The 20,179-nt window shown below is 42.9% G+C and overlaps 1 long non-coding RNA gene across 3 annotated transcripts; it reads right to left on the bottom strand.

The window, feature by feature from the left end:
• Positions 1-3,123: 3,123 nt before the first annotated feature.
• Positions 3,124-5,596, bottom strand: LOC136505460 (uncharacterized). 3 transcript variants are annotated; one of them, XR_010771217.1, is made up of 4 exons: positions 5,191-5,596; positions 4,120-5,018; positions 3,882-4,029; positions 3,124-3,410 (listed from the first exon to the last, which is right to left on the bottom strand). It is a non-coding gene; the product is annotated as an uncharacterized lncRNA (long non-coding RNA). The 3 variants fall into 3 exon arrangements; XR_010771216.1 differs by having other exon boundaries at positions 3,124-4,029; positions 4,120-4,311; positions 4,670-5,018; XR_010771215.1 differs by having other exon boundaries at positions 3,124-4,029.
• Between the last annotated feature and the right edge of the window lie 14,583 nt (positions 5,597-20,179).

The following is a 20,179-nucleotide window of genomic DNA, read 5'->3' as shown; positions in this document are numbered from 1 at the left end:
TAGATATATAGTAAAATCAATGTATCTAGAGAGGCTAAGATATCTTATAATTTGGAATGGAGGAAGTATTAGATTTCAGACAAAATAGGAGAATGACATTTTGATTCCTATACCCATCTAATAATGACATTTTAGTGAATCTTCTCTGGACGAGTGAAACCCAAATTTGATAGAGAATCTCCTCTAGGGATGTCAAACGAGCGAAACCTAAAATTTACCATGGCAAAATTCAAATTATTTCTTACGAAGGTTTAGGCCGTCCAATGCCGAGTACATAATACTTGCTAACATACTTAAGCTAAACCACATCAGTATGACCAAAGCTTGTCTGCATACCATTTGGTGTTGTCATAACTCCTTGGTACAGTTATTACAATCGGTACTTGAATAATCAAACGATGATTGGGGTGTGGGGCCACTACGGTCGACAACGCAGTATCCCACTGCCTGTGTGACACACGCAAGGACCATAGTCTTGCTGGCTGCTGCATGTCGGTCAAATGCACTTTTTTAGTACATTTTTATATGAAAATTTACAAAGGTACACTCCCTCAAACCGAAAATACATATACACCATGTTTATCGAGGAATCAAAGCTTTTTAAGATTAACCAAACATATACACAAAAGTATCAATATTCATGATGCGTGATAAGCATCATTTTATTATTTCCTAAACTAGTCAAAGTTAGAAGAGTTTAACTCATCGAGAAATGTAATGTGTGTTTATTCTAAGATAAAGGAAATATCTATCCACTCAGTTTCAAAAAATAGTAAAATATGTCATTCTTTGGTGGACCGACTTTCATAAATCTTCCATAGGAGAAATGACTTCTACAAAAATTGCCCACCTAGAAAGCGATTTTACTAAAGATCGATTTTACTAAAGATACATTTTTATTCAAAATTGTCTTACCGGTGATAGTGAAAAAAACCAAATCAAAGCTTCTACACAAGTATGACATTTATAGGTACACGTTGTTTTTTTTCAAAATATTTTTATTGATCCAAGAATCTGCGAACCTCTAAAAATCATGTACTTTTTCTAAAAGAGATGCTATCTTGCATGACTCATTTTGCTTGTACTAGAACCATATACAGGTTTTGCATTTTGAAATTAACATCTTATCAGAATGCTAAATTTGAGTTTTGGGTTAATTCGTTAAACCCAAAATAATTTCAAAAATCTAAAAGAATCATATAATAAAACTCATAGTTTTTTTGGAAAGTAGTACTTTTATGTGACTTCCCAACATATGTGCTCATTTGGAATCTAAAGTTACTTAACAAAAAGCATGTTACTCTAATTTTGCACACGCACTTTGTTAAGAAACTTTAAATTTCACTTGAACTCATACGATAAGAAGTTAGTACATGACAAAATGCTACTTTCTGAAATATAAATTTAGATGATTTTTTTCATATTTGTATCAAAACATTTTAGGGCCAAAAGGGTCAACGAAAAATTCAAATACAACATCCAAGAAGAATTTCGATTTCAAAACTGCAAAATCTATGATGTTAGATACAAGCAAAATAGACCGTGCATGAATTTTAGGTTCTATTTATAAACATATGGTTTTTAAGGTCCCAAGGTTCTTCATTTCAGATCAACAAAACTATTCAGAAAAAAACCACGTGAAGTTCTTGATATATTTTTTTTAATTTCCATACAAATTTATATTTAAAATTAAATTGTCCAAATGCATTAGGCCGATAGGACGATGTGAAAGAGTTTGTTTATTAAAGCTAGTCTTAATGAGGTTTTATGAGAGTTTCAGGGATATTATTTTTTTTTCCAAAGAAGAGAGTTTCACGAACATTAAACAAGGTGATGTAGCATAGTACTCGCTCCGTTCTAAATTATAAGACGTCTTAACATTTTAGATTCATAAACTATATACACTTAAATATACACTATGACCCCGTTCGCTTGTCTTATAATCCGTACTTTTGAGCTTGTTTTTTCAGCCGGAACAGTATTTTTCTCTCACAACAAATCAGCCGAAACAGTGTTTCGACTTGTTTTTTCAGCGAAGCGAACGGGGCCTATATCTAGGTACATAGTGAAATCAATGTACATATATTTGAAAAGACCAAAACATCTTCTAATTTGGAATGGAGTATATATCTAAGTACATAATAAAAGCTATACATATCTAAGAAAGTCAAAATATCTTTAATTTTAAATGGAGGGAGTACTGAGAAATATTGAGGTGGTGTCAATGGTCAACAAGTCAACAATGCTAACTCTCAGGTTAGCTGTTCTTCAGATGAAATAAAAGATCTGCCCGGCCACGTTCTTAAGAAACAAAACACATGAGTCAAAGATGCCATGATGCATTGGTGGTCAGTGTGAGTTTAGTGACGCCGGCAATATTCTCTGGCGCATGTGCCTTTTGCATGGTAGGACACCAGGAATACGCGCGGTATGCCTATTGCTCCACCAGTGACAGGGCCACACGCCCCTGCATGCCTAAGATTAATTTTTTTTCAAAAGATAATTTTGTATGTGTTTTGCAAGAAATACAATTGCTAATAGTGTTATTTGTAACACCCTAAAATTTGCAAATTATTACAAAATAATTTAATTATGTATTTTTGTGCTCATGAAAGCATAGGAAAAATAATAATTTTTATTAAATTAAAATTTATTCATAAGGTTAGGTACATGTTTGAGCATACATGCCATTGCATTGGATTTATTAGATTTAGTGCTTTAGACCAAAATTCAAAATGATTTGAATGGCTTTTGAAAAGGTTGTGAAAAAGGCTTTGAAATAAAAAAAAAGGAAAAAAAAAAGAAAAGAAACCCTGGTTCTCACATTTTGGCCCGAAGGCCCAAAACTCCCTCTCCCACGGCCTTCCCCCCTTCCTCACCCGCTCGGCTTCACATCTGGTTGGGAAAGTGTTGCTTCCCCTGACGATTGTCCAAAGTATAGCGAGTAATTAGCCTTAACTTTTCTCCTAATGTAAAGTGAAAACATTGCTCATGTAAGGTGAAAACATTGCTGTACCATCTCCTTTCTTATTTTAACTAGCATATGCCCTCGCGTTGCTACGGAGCCTCAAAATTTTCAACGCAATAAAAATATAGAAAAAATAATAGGTCCAGACAAATAAATTTTAACTCAACTTTACAACGTACTATTCTGAGTCACATTCAAATAAACTATCAATTATTGGAGATTCATCAAAATTAGACCTGATTAACATATAAATAAGGCGGTGTTTCGGTTCGGAGACTGTTGAATGGAACCGCCACCAGCAAGTATTGTTCTTCAAGATTCGAGGACTCAACCATCCAAAAAAAAGGTACACACTCATCCCTCGCTGACGCCGTCTCCTTGCACTCAACCCAACAACATATATAAACAGCAATGGTTGAGTTTTTAACACAACGGCAAGAGTCTGTAGCACATGAAAAAAAAAGAGGTTAAAATGCATGGAAAGCTAGGAGATCAAGGAAGAGTGTTACTTGAATGCAACTGAGCAAGAAAACTGCAAGAGACAACTTTCTAATAAGCACCAGGTCAATGAGCTGGCCCAGTGCTATAACACTACCAAATTTCTGGTTGTGTCAAAATGAACTAATATTACAATATATACTGTCTTCGTCAGTTCTCTAATTTTGTAAGTTAAAACTGCACCTTGCATTGTCCCACATAGAAGGGAAGATATATTGGGCACTGAATGCAATGATGAGAATAGTAATGATCACCTAAGCCAAAAATCACACAGATAATTGTAGCGGTGAATTTATTGGAAATCCTAGCATCCATTCATATGTTACAGCTGAATCTAGTACATGGTACACTTGAAACAAAGTCTTAATTTTACATTCAGGTCCAAAAATGTATTTAACCTATTTCCTAAGCTCACATCTGTTTGCCAGGCGTTACCAAATTATGATATTCCAAATGCAAATTGGGGCACTGCAGCAAGTAAGATTGAATATCTGAGCAATTGTGAGAAGGGGTACGTGTTTCCCTTACTTCCCATATTGCGATGTCCATCGGTTAGAGGACTCCTGCATAGTGCAAAGATGCAACCTATTAAAACTTTTATGCAGTAGAAGAATGACATAATGGAGGGAGGAAATAAGTGAGGAAACACATACGTCAGGCACAACCAAAAATTGGTGGGTTAATATGTGCTGGCATGCCATCAGGTCCAGTAATCATAACAGAACCCTCATGATCTTTGGAGTGCGAACATGATTAAGTGTGACTGGTGCTGCATTCAGAACTATCATAGTCCTATCAACATGTTATATTTGCTGAAGCTTCCAATCAAAGATTTTTAGAGGTATCTAGAAGAGAAAAGGAGACCATCAAATTGTGAATAACCCCGCATATACGAACTGAATAACAAAAATGAAATTACTGATATCTGAATGTATTAGTGAAGTCAACAATGCTCCCCTTTTCTATAGTGTCTATTTCGCCTTCAAAACTGCTTCCTCGTTTTAAGATGGGTGGATATTCAGTCCAACACTTAATTAAAAAAAAACTCGCTCGATTTTCTATTGTCACATTTCCTATGCAAGAAGCCTTTGGTATTCTCATCTTAGGCTGACACATTCAATTGGTTTTCGTCTTGAATTAAATTGCAATTTCAAAAAAATCATGTGGTCAGTAAAAAAAAAAAAAGATTTGCAGTTGGTTTACTGAATCAGCCGTGCAGTCAGCACGTGGTCCATCAATTATAGCAGTCGACGTTGGGCGTCATGCATCAGATTATGTTCCTTCCAGTTGGTTATATGCATCTCGACGATCCTTCATCAAACTCTTAATTGGTGAGTGCAGACTCTCAATATCCTTTCTAATCTCTGCCTTGTCAGTCTAGCAGTAATTCTCTTTCCATATACAGCTCCCTTTTCTCCAATAATGTCTTCTGAATCTTGGACTCAGCCACAGCAAAATGCATTGTCAATTGCTTGGAGCCATGGCAACATTCTATAATTTCCCCAAAAATACCCAGGATTCGATGGGATAAAATATCTGTACCTCACTGCTCCTGCAACAAAATGATAGTATCAGATTACTTGCTTTGTCTTCCAAGTTCCAAAATCACGATCCACGCAGAGCAACAGAGGATAAGAATCACAGTTAGTTAGGGGCAATCTAGATCTAAATCAGAGTGTGTGGTGGGAGTGTGGGACTGAGGAAGGGAGTGGGATTTTACGTACGTGGTGGAGAGACAGCGGATGAAGATGCGGGCGCCGACGCTCTCGACGAACCCGGTAGTATAGTCCTTGTTGACGGTGACCTTGTCTCCTTCCCCGCCGGCGACGTGGGAGAGCCGGAGAGCTTGTCCTTGACCACTGACCAGGCGGGTGTCCTCTGCGCGTCCACCTGTGCTCGGAGGGGATGCGGAGTCCGTAGGGGTTGCCATGCGGGCCGCTGCCCTCTACTTCTGCAGCGGAGCAGGGCGGGGCGAGGCGGCCGGACGGGGCTGGGCAGCGACGCACGGGGTGGAGGTGGCGCGAGACGGGATAGGGGAGGAGTGGAGCTGGGATGGGCCAGAGTGCGGAGCGCAAGGCAGTGTGGAGACGGAGTGCGGTCGTGCCGTCGTGCGGAGATCGCAGGTGGGGCGCTGAGCGTCGGCTGGGTTCACCACGGGAGCGAACGGGTCCAGTTTAATCTTAGACGAAAAAACAGATAACCAAATCTTTCCAAAAAAAAAAAAGTCCAATAAAGGTACTTTACGCCCTAAATGTACTCTAGCTGGCTGGACCTCGTTCAAGTCAGTTTGTAGAGTAGCAGACACATGTATTTTCAGCACAATAACCCACATCATTAATTGGAGATACTGCGTCATAGCTACATAGTCATATGAGATAACCATACACACTGTTTTTTCATCACTAGGGAAACCACGACACACCTATGGTTTTTGTCATGGCTGTTATAACATACTCCGCCCCGGATGTTCGCTATGTTGTAAACGATTATGGATTATAAGTCAGAACAGTATTTTTCTCTTACATCAAATCAGCCAGCAGTAATAATCCACGATCGTTTCAGCCGACAGGCTGGTTGTATCCTCACTCCTTCAACCATGGGTAGGTCGCACCTGAAGCTCCTCATCCCTTGAACCTGACGTGGTAGTCTTCACCTGTAGTTCTTTGGCCTATCCATAGAGGTATATATACAGTCCACTCAAAATCAGGGAACTTAACTGCCCAACAAGCTGTCACAAAACCAGTAAAACGCATCTTTTATGGCATATATAAAGAATTTATAGCTATATAAACTTTCGAGCAACCAGAGAATTAAAATATCATCTTTCTACTAGCAAATATTGTAAGCAATTCTACAAACCGGGCCTCAACATCCGCAAACCATAGAACTCTACAAATCGGAGCATAATGTACACTAGCTACATCGCTTACCGACTCTGTTTCAAAGTTGATGACAGACTAAATGCACACTATCTGGATTAAAAGATTGGATCATAATAAATGTAAAAGCATTTAAGTTTTCGACATAAGAATTGTATTATTAGAATTTAAACCAGGCCTGGTGCAGTGGTGAGAGCTGTCTCACTGAGTCACCAGGTCACGGGTTCGAAGCAGCCTCTCCGCAGATTTTGCGGGGAAAGGTTTGTCTTGGTTTTTCCCTTCCCTAGACCCCACTCATGTGGAAGCCTTCGGCACTGGCTCTGCCCTTTACAGAAATCCGCAACAAGAGGATTTTAAACTGTTTTTTTTCGTTCAGTCATTCTGTAAGTCAAGGATGGCATCAGGATTTGGTGCAGGGGTGGGCATGGCACATTTACAAGGCATCATCATCCATTTGGATTCTATCTTTTTTGGTTTCTAGTTGGAGCGGCTTATGCCAATTATTCTTTTCACGCCTTTGATGATTAGCTTGAAACCAGTTATAGTTCTCTGATCGATAATATAGCGCCAGCACTTTGCTGGATCTTTCATAAAAAAGAAGTATCTGATAAAATGGAACTAAAATATCAACATTTTATGTTTAAATACACAATTAAGTTAGAGAGATACTTCTATCTGGTTCTGTAAGCTGTATATGGTCGATCAAACTGGAGATGTTTTAGTTTTTATAAAATTCACAACTCTGACACCTTTTAGTAAGAAAGTTACTAATTCTACTAGAAACTAAGCAAGCTATTAAACTGTGCAACTTCGAGGATCTTCTATGTACTTATTTACTTACCTCACAACAGTGGTGGAGCCAGGATTTGAACATAGAGGGGCCGTTCGAACCGATAACAATCATGCATAATGTTGGTGTTACGATCCCCGGGTGTCTCAAGGCAACGATTAGTCAGCAGGCCGAGCAATCCGCGACACACCAGCTAGCGAAGGCTCAAACGATTGAGGTCCAGCTAAGCCAAGCAGACCAGGCTAGACGCCAAGGACGGGGTCAGCCACGACCCCTCCCTTCTTCCTTAGCCACACGCTGCACAAGGGTTCACGACCTCTCCGCCGTCCCGACCCCTAGGAGGAATGAAGAGAGGTCGAGCCCAACCAAGCGCGCCTGCTCTGACAAGAGTGGACACGCCGCACTAACCCCACAAGGACCGAGGGGATAGCAGTCATCTCGGTCCGGTCAGACGCTATCCCTGCGCCATGCAGCACAGACAAGACAACACCGCTCGGCGGTGACTGCCAGTACGGTGACTCGCCATCCAAATATGGTCCAGCAAGACATATGTATGATTCTACCCACTACGGGATGGGATCCACGATGGAGGCCTTGACTTAGAGGCCATCCGGGCCACCGAGAGCCACAACCCCGGAGCTCGGGATCGTGACCACCGACTCCACAAGCTAACCAGGCGATCGATGACCTAGGGGCGACTACCAACTCCTGTACGATGCCCCCAGGAGAACAGGAGGCAATGACAAAGGCCACAACGTAACCCACATCGCACAGGACGGCTGGCAAACCACCACTGTGCCTACAGTGCCGCCACGACCGACATAGTAGCACCACGCCATACTATGCCACGACGTGGTCACAAGACCATGACAACAACCATGCCCGGACATGCACAGAAAGACGGCGTAGCTTGCAAGCCAAGTTAGATAGGCCCCTCCCTCAGGCTCACGCCCCCTTGGTCGGAAGAACCTACTTCTTTGTACATGCCCTGGCCCTGAACTCTATATAAGGGCAGCTAGGGCATCCTTTCGAAGGATCCTCACATTCTTCACAACCTCCAGACTCCTGAAGCTTCCATTTAGGCAGTTCATCTCCTAGCTCTAGCTCTCCTACCTCTTCCACCATTCTTGCACCCTCATTGTAAGAACTTTAGAGCATTCAAGCGAGGAACACGCACTTGATCATCTCTAAGACTAGACATAGGGCTCCCGCCTAAACCAGTATAAATCCTCGTGTCTTTTGGATGATACCATGGTCTTTCTAGAGTAGCGCGACAATCGTATAAATTTACTAGTCCAGTTTACGAAACACCGACAGTTGGCGCACCAGGTAGGGGACAGTCGTGCACTGTCGGGGTTATAACCCTGGGGTATCTCGAGGCATCGATTAGATGGCGGGCCGCATAGCTCACAATGCAACAACAGATAAAGGCCTAAACGACCAAGTCCCAGCAAGAGCCAAACAGGTCAGGCCAGGCGCTGAGGTCGGGGTTATCCACAACCCCTTCCACCTACCTCGGTCTCACCACGCTTGCAAGGCGTACGACCTCTCTCCGCCACGACCTCCGAAAGAGATAGAAAGAGGTCGTGCCTTGCCAAGCGAGCCTACCCTGATAGGGGCAAGCACGCCACACTAACCCCGTAAGGACCAAGGTGACAGTAGTCACCTCAGCCCAGTTAGACGCCAACCCTGTGCCACGCTGCATGGACAAGACAACACCGCCTTGAGGCAATAACGACGAGTACGATGACCACCGACAGGGTATGGCCCAACCAAGTAGGTATATGATCCTACCCACTATGGAATGAAAGCCACGATAAGGGTCTCAGCGCAGAGGTCGACAAGGCCGATTGAAAGCCCTGACCCCGACTATCAGGGTCGTGGCCCTCAGCCCCATAGAGCAACCAGGTGAACAACGACCTAGGGCACCCACCTACTATGGGTACGATGCCCCGGGGAACTTGGAGACAACACCCTAACCCTCGCACCCTCTTCCCTAACCCTCACATCCTCTTCCTTGCCTTACCGCCGCTAGGGCCGATCTTCATAGCCCGCCAGCCATGGAAGACTTCTACGTGGTGTGCACCGATACGCTAGAGTGGGTGGCGTACGGATCGTGCGGTAACCACAACGTGTGCTCCACCTGCATCGCTCACCTCCATTTTGTGATGGACGATAAGAAGTGCTGCATCTGCAAGACCATCTGCCCCTTCGTCTTCGTCACTAAGGTTTGTTCCTCTAGGGTTTGCTCTCTCCGGACGGGACTAGTTCCTTATCTGTGGTGGGGTGCACCGTTGGATCTTGGGGTCATCTAGGGTTTCGGTTGGATTGCTAGATTGGTTCTTGCTAGTGGAATTAGATGTGAAGGATCTCTTTTCGCAATTGGTACATGTGAAAGGATCAAGATGCCTAAGAGGGGGGGGTGAATTGGACTAATTCTAAATTCTTTGCAATAATTAAGTCCTACACTTAGCCCACTTCACCCCTTGTGCCTAGAATGTGTTCTATTGTTCTACCGCACAAAAGTTTTGCACCCTAGGTTCCAATCCTACTCTAGCATGGCAATTCTAGGAATGTAAAGACAAGAAATGAATTGCCCTAATGTAAATGCTCAAAGTAAAGAGAGGGAAAGGAACACGGCGATGTTTTCTTGAGGTATCGGAGAGTCGCCACTCCCCACTTGTCCTCGTTGGAGCACCCGTGCAAGGGTGTAGCTTCCCCTTGATCCGCGCAAGGATCAAGTGCTCTCTACGGGCTGATTCTTCAACACTCCATAGCGATGAATCGCCCACAACCGCTCACAACTTGAGTTGGGTCATCCATAAGCTCCATCGGATGATCACCAAGCTCTCAATCACCACCGAGCCATCTAGGTGATGGCGACCACCAAGAGTAATAAGCACAAACTCTCACTTGACCACGACAAGCCTAATGAGAAGGGTGGATGCATACTTGCTACTCTCCTTGCACTAATAAGGACCTTAATCTTAAATCTCAATCACTACACTAGGCTCTTGCTCTCCCTTGCACTCTCAAGGTGTTTCTCAGCTGAACAAATGGGCAAGAGACCTCCCTTGGAAGAGAGGAGTAAGTATTTATACCCCCTCATTCAAAACATAACATTTGGAGGCTGAGTCAACACTCTACGGGGTGACCGGACGCTCCGGTCAGGGTGACCAAACGCTCTGGTCAGTTATCCCCGCCACTATATCAGAAAGAGCCGTTAAGTTCTGACCAGACTCTGACCAGCGTCTGGTCAGTACTGACCGGATACATCCGGTCAAGAAAAATGCGCTCTAGAACCTTACTGATGTTGATTGAACGCTAGCACCCAGAGTCCGATCACTTCACTGTTCAGCGTCCGGTCAGTTATCGGATCCTAACCAGCGTCCAGTCAGCACCGATCAGATGCGTCCGGTCAAGAAAATCCCTCTCTAGAACCTCTGAGCTGCTGACAACTGATCACCTATACGAACGCCACTCCTAGCTCCACCTCTCTCCACTTGCTCTGCGGCGGCTGCCACTACTGCTGCTCTCTCTATCTCCACATCAGCGAACTTTCGCTTCTTCGTTGTAATCTTTTTCGCCTTTCCTTTTTCCTGAGCAGTCAGGCAAGGCGGAGGCCTTAGATCCTCATCACCGGGACCACCTTTGGCATTTTTGCAACGTGCCATCGCTGGAGCTGACGAGAATTACTACCACTAGCAAGAAGCAACTACCAGCTGACACTCGTGAGGCTTGGCCTCAATCTATACTCGTGGGCTTGGCCCTGAGTTTACTGACAACTGCCAAATTAACCATAAGAGCATCAACTCGCTGCACGATGGAATAGATAGGAAATATAAATAATCACTATATTCATCTAGAGGTGTGAAACCCTAAGAAGCAAATAGTAGATACAAAATTGAAAGCGATGGCTTGCTACCTGATGAAATCCGACGAACCGGCGACCGACGAGCAAATGAGAGGATAATGGGGCACCACCGGGATCGGCAATCTTATGCCTAGGGTTAGGGTTTGGCGTTGTGAAGTGGTGCGGTGGCCGAGACAGCGCGGCAATGCAATGCAGGCGCGGCTAGGGCAAGCGGCGGCGTAGGCACAAGCTAGGCACTGGCTAGGCTGGCATAGGTGGCGGCGCTGATGCGCGCACAGCGACGATAGAGGTGGGTGTGGCGGCATGAGACAGGCGTGGGCTCGGCTAGGGCAAGCATGGGCGTAGATAGGGTGAGTCTAGGCGCTGGCACGGTGAGATTAGCATGGGCGTGGGCGTGGGCACTGTGAGGCTGGTGATGGTGGTGGCACGACGAGATAGGCGGCGGCGCTGGTGCGTGGTGGTGGAAGCACAGGCGCGAGCATGGTGGCACAGGCGGAGTAGCTGTGGCGCCACGATGCGAAGGTAGGAGCAGGCGCGGATGACCTAGATGCGATTGAGAGAAAGCAATTTAAGGTGGCCCCTACGTGACAGAGGAGATAAGGAAATTAGATTCACTCGGATTCAACTGACCGAACGCACTGGTGGGAACGACCGAACGTTGCCACCCGGAGTTTGATCGACAACAGAGAGGTCCAAAACCCCTCAAGTCGCGACCGGACGTGTCCGGTCCCACTTGATCAGACACACACAGAGTTCGGTCGGTCCTGACATCTTCTTCTTCATTTGACCAGATGTAGGATCACCTTCACACCGAACACAGGATGAACACTATTCAGCGTCCGGTCACTCCTATGCTGCATCTGTTCACCTTCTGTGAACTGACCGAATGCTGGAAGCAGAGTCTAGTGCAGCGTCCGGTCGCCATTTTTCAGCGAATCTTCAAAGTTCCTTCGCGCTGCCTTTTCTCAATCAAGTCCCAACTTCAATAAGACACAAATAAACACTAATTGGGACTAATGTGAGAGACCTCTCTCAAACCCTGAAAAATTTCAAAATATTTTGCCTTAGGCTATAATTCTTTTTAAGAAAATATGCAATAAAAAGGGCGAGGAGCAACATGTGGTCACACAATAGGGTTTTATGATCAATAGAAGCTTCAAATGCTCTCTCTATTTGTAAACAAACACAGTGGATGCTCAAAAGATAACCGAAAAGAAACGACAAAGCAACACACATGCATATGCAATGCAATATTTAAAAGTAATTCTAGTTGCTTGTGAAGTTTGATCCAAGGTTAAGCTTCTTCACATGCTTTACGATGGTTATCTTAACCATGTTACACAAGCCCTAAGTGCATTATCAAAAATTAAACTTGTTGTATATTACAATGCAATGCAATGCAAGGGACAACACAAGCTCATTTTTTAGTGAAGTTACTAAAATCAAGCACATTGAGCTCATTCCTCAACCGACAAAATGTAGTCTCATCTAGCGGTTTAGTGAAGATATCCACCAATTGATCCTCGGTCCTTACACCTTCTAGTGATATATCATTTTTAGCAACATGATCTCTAAGAAAGTGATGGCGGATATCTATGTATTTGGTGCGAGAGTGTTGAACCGGATTATTAGCAAGCTTTACTGCGCTCTCATTATCACACAAAAGAGGTACCTTTTCTAGAACTACACCATAGTCTAGCAAAGTTTGCTTCATGTAAAGAATTTATGCACAACAAGCACCCACGGCAATATATTCCGCTTCGGCAGTGGACAAAGCCACACTATTTTGCTTCTTGGAGGACCAAGACATTAGTGATCTACCAAGCAAATGACACCCTCTGGATGTGCTTTTCCTATCAATTTTGCAACCGGCATAATCCGAATCGGAATAGCCAACTAGTTGGAATCTAGCTCCTTTGGGATACCAAAGACCAATGCTTGGTGTGTGCTTAAGGTACCTAAGGATTCTTTTAACGGCAACCATGTGAGCCTCCTTAGGATTAGCTTGAAATCTAGCACACATACACACACTAAACATGATGTTGGGCCTAGATGCGGTCAAGTATAATAAACTACCAATCATAGAACGGTAGAGAGTTTGATCAATCGATTTACCTCCCTCATCTAGGTCGAGATGTCCATTAGATGGCATTGGTGTCTTGATTGGCTTACATTCATCCATATTGAACCTCTTGAGAAGATCCTTGGTATACTTTTCTTGAGAGATGAAAATCCCTTCTCTCATTTGCTTGACTTGAAAACCAAGAAAGAATGTAAGCTCTCCAATCATAGACATCTCAAACTCCTTCGACATCAATTCACCAAACTCTTTGCAATAATCTTCATTTGATGATCCAAATATGATATCATCAACATATACTTGACAAATGAAGATTTCTCCATCAAGCTTCTTGGTGAATAGTGTGGTATCAACCTTCCCAATGGTGAAGCCCTTCTCAATGAGGAAATCTCGAAGGCGCTCATACCAAGATCTTGGGGCTTGCTTGAGCCTATATAGCACCTTGGACAACCTATAAACATGATTAGGATATCTAGGGTCTTCAAACCTAGGAGGTTGATCAACATAGACTAGTACATTTATGAAACCATTTAAAAATGCACTTTTAACATCCATTTGATTTAATTTCATTTCATGATGCGATGCATATGCAAGGAGGATACGGATGGCTTCAAGTCTTGCAACCGGTGCAAAGGTCTCTCCAAAATCTAACCCTTCAACTTGAGAGAACCCCTTTGCAACTAGTCTTGCCTTATTCCTCACAACAATGCCTTGATCATCTTGCTTGTTGCAGAACGCCCACTTTGTTTCAATGACTCCTGCACCTTGTGGTCGCTCTTCAAGAGTCCAAACTTCATTGCAGGTGAAGTTGTTCAACTCTTCATGCATGGCATTTATCCAATCCAGATCTTGAAGAGCTTCTTCTACCTTTTTAGGCTCAATGCAAGAAACAAAAGAGTGATGTTCAATAAATAAAGCAAGTTTTTGAGAGCGAGTCATTACAACGTTTGAAGGACTCCCTATGATGAGATCTTGTTGATGTGCTTGTAGTAGAGGTGAATTTCTTCTATCAACCACTTGAGGGAGAGATTGTGGAGCATCAACATCTTGAGCTTGTGCCACCATTTGATCATGAGAGACATGAGTGTCTTCATTTTCTACTCTCCCATCTTTATCATCATCTTGTGGCATATTTGATGAAAAAGGTGGATCAATCACTTGTACATCATCTTCATCATCTTTGGGCTTGATGTCTCCAACCGGAATGTTCTTTATGGCCTCCCTCAATGGTTCATCACCTACATCATCAAGATTCTCATGTGCTCCTTAGGAGCCATTAGATTCATCAAATTCCACATCATATGTTTCTTCAACCAAGCTGGTGGCATGATTAAATACCCGATATGCTTTGGACTTTGATAAGTAACCAATAAGAAAGCCAATATCACAACGTCTTTGAAACTTCCCTAGGTGTTACTGCTTCTTGTAGATATAGCATTTGCAACCAAACACCCGAAAGAATGATACGTCCAGCTTCTTCCCATTGAGAAACTCATAAGGGGTCTTGCCAAGAAACTTTTGAAGGAATAGGCGATAGGATGCATAACATGCAGTATTGATAGCTTCCACCCATAGAGCTTTGGGTGTATTGTACTCATCAAGCATTGTTCTTGCAAGTGTGATAAGTGTCCGGTTCTTTCTCTCTACTACACCATTTTGTTGAGGAGTATATGTTGCGGAGACCTCATGCTTGATTCCCACTTCATCACAATATGCTTCAATATTTATATTGTCAAATTCTTTTCCATTGTCACTTCTTATGTTCTTGAGCTTCACTTCAAAATCATTTTGTGCTCTCTTGGTAAACTTCTTGAAATATGATGCCACTTCGGTCTTGTTATGAAGGAAGAACACTCAAGTATATCTAGAGTAGTCATCAACTATCACAAGACAATAGAGATTTCCTCCCAAACTCTTGTAAGTTATTGGTCCAAATAGGTCCATGTGAAGGAGCTCTAGCACTCTTGTTGTTGACATGTAAGCTTTTGTAGGATGAGTGTTTGCAACTTGCTTGCCAGCTTGACATGCACTACAAAGCTTATTCTTCTCAAATTTCACATCCTTCAACCCTCTCACCAATTCACTCTTCATTAGCTTCTTGAGTGAGCTCATCCCAACATAAGCAAGTCTTCTATGCCATAGCCACCCAAGTGATGTTTTGGTGAATAAGTATGTCTTCAAGTTTGCATCTTCAAATGTGAAATCCACTAGATATAGGTTGTTGTATCTAAAGCCCTTGAATATAACTTGATCATCATCTTTCTTTGATACAACCACTTTCTTCTCGGTAAACAAGCATTGAAAGTCAAGATCACACAATTGACCAATGGATAGCAAGTTGAAGCTCAATGAAGCAACATATAGCACATTTGAAATTGAATGATCATTTTATATTGCAACTTTGCCCTTTGAATTATCACCAAATGTAATCCTTCTTGACCATCTACTTCTTCATCTAGTGAGGTGAACATACAAGGATCACCGGCCATATGTTGAGTGCAACCACTATCTATAACCCAATGACTTCCACCGGTCTTGTAGTTCACCTACATATAAGAGATCAAGCTTGTTGTTTAGGGACCCAAACTTGATGGGGGCCCTTGACTTTCTCAACTAGTGACTTTGCAACCCAAATTTTCTTAGGCCTATTCTTGTTGGGAGGACCTAAGAACATGACTTTCATTTTTTTCACTAGAGTCCTTTCTAAGCATGTAATGAGCATTGAAGGCAAAGGGTCTAGCATGCTTAGGCAAGGGTTGTGGTGGTGGAGCTTGACACTCATGGGCAAAGTGACCTTCTTGTCCACATTCAAAGCATCTCTTTGGCTTAGGCCTTGACTTGTGTTGTTGTTGATGTTGAGCTTGAGCTTTCTTCTCTTGATGTGCCAAGTACCCAATGCCACTTCTATCCATCTTCATTATGGTGTTCATGAGTAGCTCACTTTGGAGATATTGGCCTCTTGTGAACTTGCTCAAACTGGTCTTGAGATGTTCTTTCTCCAACTTGAGCTTCTTGTTCTCCTTAAGTTCATCATGATTTTTCTCCATCTTGAGTCTCTTGTTTTCTTCTTTAAGCTTCTCATTCTCAAGACCTATATCACAATCATGGTCAAGGTTCTCTATCACAATAGTGTTGGTGGTTGATAGCTTTTCAAGATCTTTCTTGAGCTTTTCATTCTCATTCTTGAGCTTGACATACTCATCATAGTTGTTGGACTCAACCACTTTCTTGCCTTTGATACTAGAACCTTGCTCAATGCTCTCAACAATCAAGTCATCACATGATGTAGATATATCAATCTTAACAACATTGTTAGTAGCATCATGTGGCTCATTGGATAATAACTCATGAGAAACAATAAGATTGTCATGATTAACCTTGAGATTTGTGTACTCTTCTTTTAGCATATTGTAGCTAGTGGTGAGCTCATTATGTATCCCCTCAAGTTTATCATATTTTTCTTTAAGCTCCTTTTTAGAGGATTTGAGCTCCTTGAGTTTGGATGACATAATTTTATTTTCTTCTCTAAGCTCAACACTAGCTTTTTCGGCTATGTCACATTTTGCTAAGAGTGAGTCCTTCTCAAGTTCTAGCTTTTCATTTTTAGCTCTTGTCTTTCTAATGATTTTAGTATATTGGTTTAGCAACTTGATAAGATCATCATAAGAAGGTGATTCAAATTCATCATCACTATCATCATTGCTAGCATTATCATCACCACTACTATCATCATCATTTTGTACCTTTCGTTCACCCTTGGGCATAAGGCATAGGTGTATAGAGGATGATGGCGGTGGTGTCGGTGAAGATAGTGAAGAATTAATTACAATAGCAGCCACCTTCTCGTTCTCACTTTCATCATCGGATGAGCAACTTGATGAATCAATATCCATGAGCCAATCACCAATAATGTATGCCTTGCCATTCTTCTTCTTTTTGTAGAATTCCTTCTTCTTGCCATCCTTCTTCTTGTATGGCTTGTTTTTCTTCTTCTTATCATCATCTTCATCACTTGAGTCATCTTTCTTGCCCTTGTACTTCTTCTTGTATTTGTCTTTCTTGGGTTTTGGGCATTGATGAGCTAGATGACCAAGTTCTCCACAATTATAGCAATCCATCTCGGAGATAGGCTTCCTTCTATTGCTAGTGAAGAATTTCTTCTTCTTGCCATCAAACTTGACACCGTTCTTGTTGAGCTTTTTGAGCATCTTGGCAGTTCTTCTCACCATGAGGGTAAGACTTGCATCATCAATTTCATCATCACTTGAGCTATCATGATCAACTCTTGCTTTGCCCTTCTTCTCTTGGCTAGCCTTGAATGCCAAGTCTTTCTTCTTGGTGGAAGAAGAGCCATCTTGTGGTGTGATGTGCATGTACATCTTATGTGCATTGATCTTTCCCAATATTTGAGTTGGTGTAGCGGTGCAAAGATCACCTTGATGAAGCACGATCATAATATGCCCATATTTTGTCAATGGGGAGTACACTCAAGATCTTTCTTACAACATCGGAGGATTGCATTTGTGTGAGTCCAAGCCCATTGACTTCCTCTACAATAACATTCAAGCGTGAATACATCTTATTAGCACTTTCTCTAGGAAGCATCTCAAATGAATTAAGCTTTCTCATAACAAGGTGGTAGCGTTCCTCATGCTCACTCTTAGTTCCCTCATGGAGCACACAAATGTCTGACCATAGTGCCTAGACGTCCTTGTGGTTCCGCACATGGTTAAAAACATCTTTGCAAAGGCCTCTAAAGAGGGTGTTTCTAGCCTTTGCATTCCATTTCTCGTAATTAACTTCATCGCCTTGAAGGTGTGTGGGATCCTTAGGTTTTGGGAAGCCTTGTGAGGTGGCTCTAAGAACTCCAACATCTAGAGCTTCTAAATAAGCCTCCATGCAGATTTTCGAATAAGTAAAATCATCTCCCTCAAAGATAGGAGGAGGTCCATCCCCGTGGGACATCTTTCTCTAGGCGGTTAAGCCTAATTTAGCGAGCACGAGGCTTTGATACCAATTGAAAGGATCAAAATGCCCAAGAGGGGGGGGGTGAATTGGGCTAATTCTAAATTCTTTGCAATAATTAAGCCCTACACTTAGCCCACTTCACCCCTTGTGCCTAGAATGTGTTCTATTGTTCTACCACACAAAAGTTTTGCACCCTAGGTTCTAATCCTACTCTAGCATGGCAAGTCTAGGAATGTAAAGACAAGAAATTAATTGCTCAAATGTAAATGCTCAAAGTAAAGAGAGGGAAAGAAATGCGGTGATGTTTTCCCGAGGTATCAGAAAGTCGCCACTCCCCACTAGTCCTCGTTGGAGCACCCGCGCAAGGGTGTAGCTCCTCCTTGATCCACGCAAGGATCAATTGCTCTCTACAGGCTGATTCTTCGACACTCCATCACGGTGAATCGCCCATAACCGCTCACAACTTGAGTTGGGCCATCCACAAGCTCCGCCGGATGATCACCAAGCTCTCAATCACCACCGAGCCGTCTAGGTGATGGCAATCACCAAGAGTAACAAGCACAAACTCTCACTTGACCACGACAAGCCTAATGAGAAGGGTGGATGCACACTTGCTACTCTCCTTGCACTAATGAGGACCTTAATCTTGGATTCTCAAATCTCAATCACCTCACTAGGCTCTTGCTCTCCCTTGGACTCTCAAGGTGTTTCTCAACTGAACAAATGGGCAATAGACCTTCCTTGGATGAGAGGAGTAAGTATTTATATCCCCTAATTCAAAACATAACATTTGGAGGCTGGGTCATCACTCTGCGAGGTGTCTGGACTCTCTGGTTAGGGTTACCAGACGCTCTGGTAAGTTATCCCCGCCACTATGTCAGAAAGAGCCATTAAGTTCTGACCAGACTCAAACCAGCGTTTGGTCAGTACTGATCGAACACGTTCGGTCAAGAAAAACGCACTCTAGAACCTTACTAATGTTGACCAGAGGCTGACACCCAGAGTCCGGTCACTTCACTGTTCAATGTCTGGTCAGTTACCGGATCCTGACCAGCATCCGGTCAGCACCGACCGGACGTGTCCGGTCAAGAAAATCCCTCTCTAGAGCCTCTCTAGAGTTGACCGGACGCAGGAACCCAGCGTCGGGTCCACTTTCACTTAGCATCCAGTCAGTACCAAATGACTTTAGTTGATCAAATAAACTGACCGGACTCACCCTCCAGCGTCCGGTCACATCCAGACCAGCGTCCGGTCAATCATTTGACCCTCCATTCACTTCCAACTCGAAATCCTATGTGAATGAAGTTTACTCCAATTGATCTTAGGGCTATTTCTGAGCTACCTAGTGTTAGGTTTGACAAGTGTGCACCACACCTAACCCATTAGACTCACCTAGGTCAAGCTACTAGTCCATACCCCCCTTAATAGTACGGCCAAAGGAAAAACAAAGTCCTAAACTACTCTAAGTGTCTCTCCAACACCAAACGACACTTAGAACTAGTCCGTCCTTAACCTTGTCGTCCATCCTTTAAAAACCAAAACGATTTCCATCATCAGGGGCATGACAACCATGATTGCCCAATCAATTGCCATTACCATGACCTAACTCAAATTGCCTTTGCAAAACACACGTTAGTCATAATAATCTCGTGTTGTCATTAATCACCAAAACCCAACTAGGGGCCTAGATGCTTTCAACATGAACGTTTTAGGTAATAGCATGAATATACGTTGCTTTTGTTGTCTTGTAGCCTAATGTGATCAGCATAGGTTGCATCATGATCATGATTTAGTTGCCTGGATAGTTGGGGATTTGAGCTAGTCTCTATCATGATTTATGTGAGCTTCTATGTGTATATCCGGCCTTTTGCATATTGAATCATTATAAACTGTATGTTGCCAAAACAATATAGAACATCAGAGCATTCAAGCAAGGAACACGCACTCGATCTTCTCTGAGACTGGATGTAGGGCTCTAGCCTGAACCAGTATAAATCCCCATATCTATTGCATACTACCATCATCTTCCTAGAGCAGCGTGCCAATCGTATAAATTTACTAGTCTGGTTTACGAAACATCGATAGTTGGTGCACTAGGTAGGGGACAGTCGTGCACTCTCAT

Source organism: Miscanthus floridulus, chromosome 14, assembly GCF_019320115.1.
Source record: "Miscanthus floridulus cultivar M001 chromosome 14, ASM1932011v1, whole genome shotgun sequence".
NCBI lineage: Eukaryota > Viridiplantae > Streptophyta > Magnoliopsida > Poales > Poaceae > Miscanthus > Miscanthus floridulus.
This window is presented reverse-complemented; position numbering and strand designations above follow the sequence as displayed.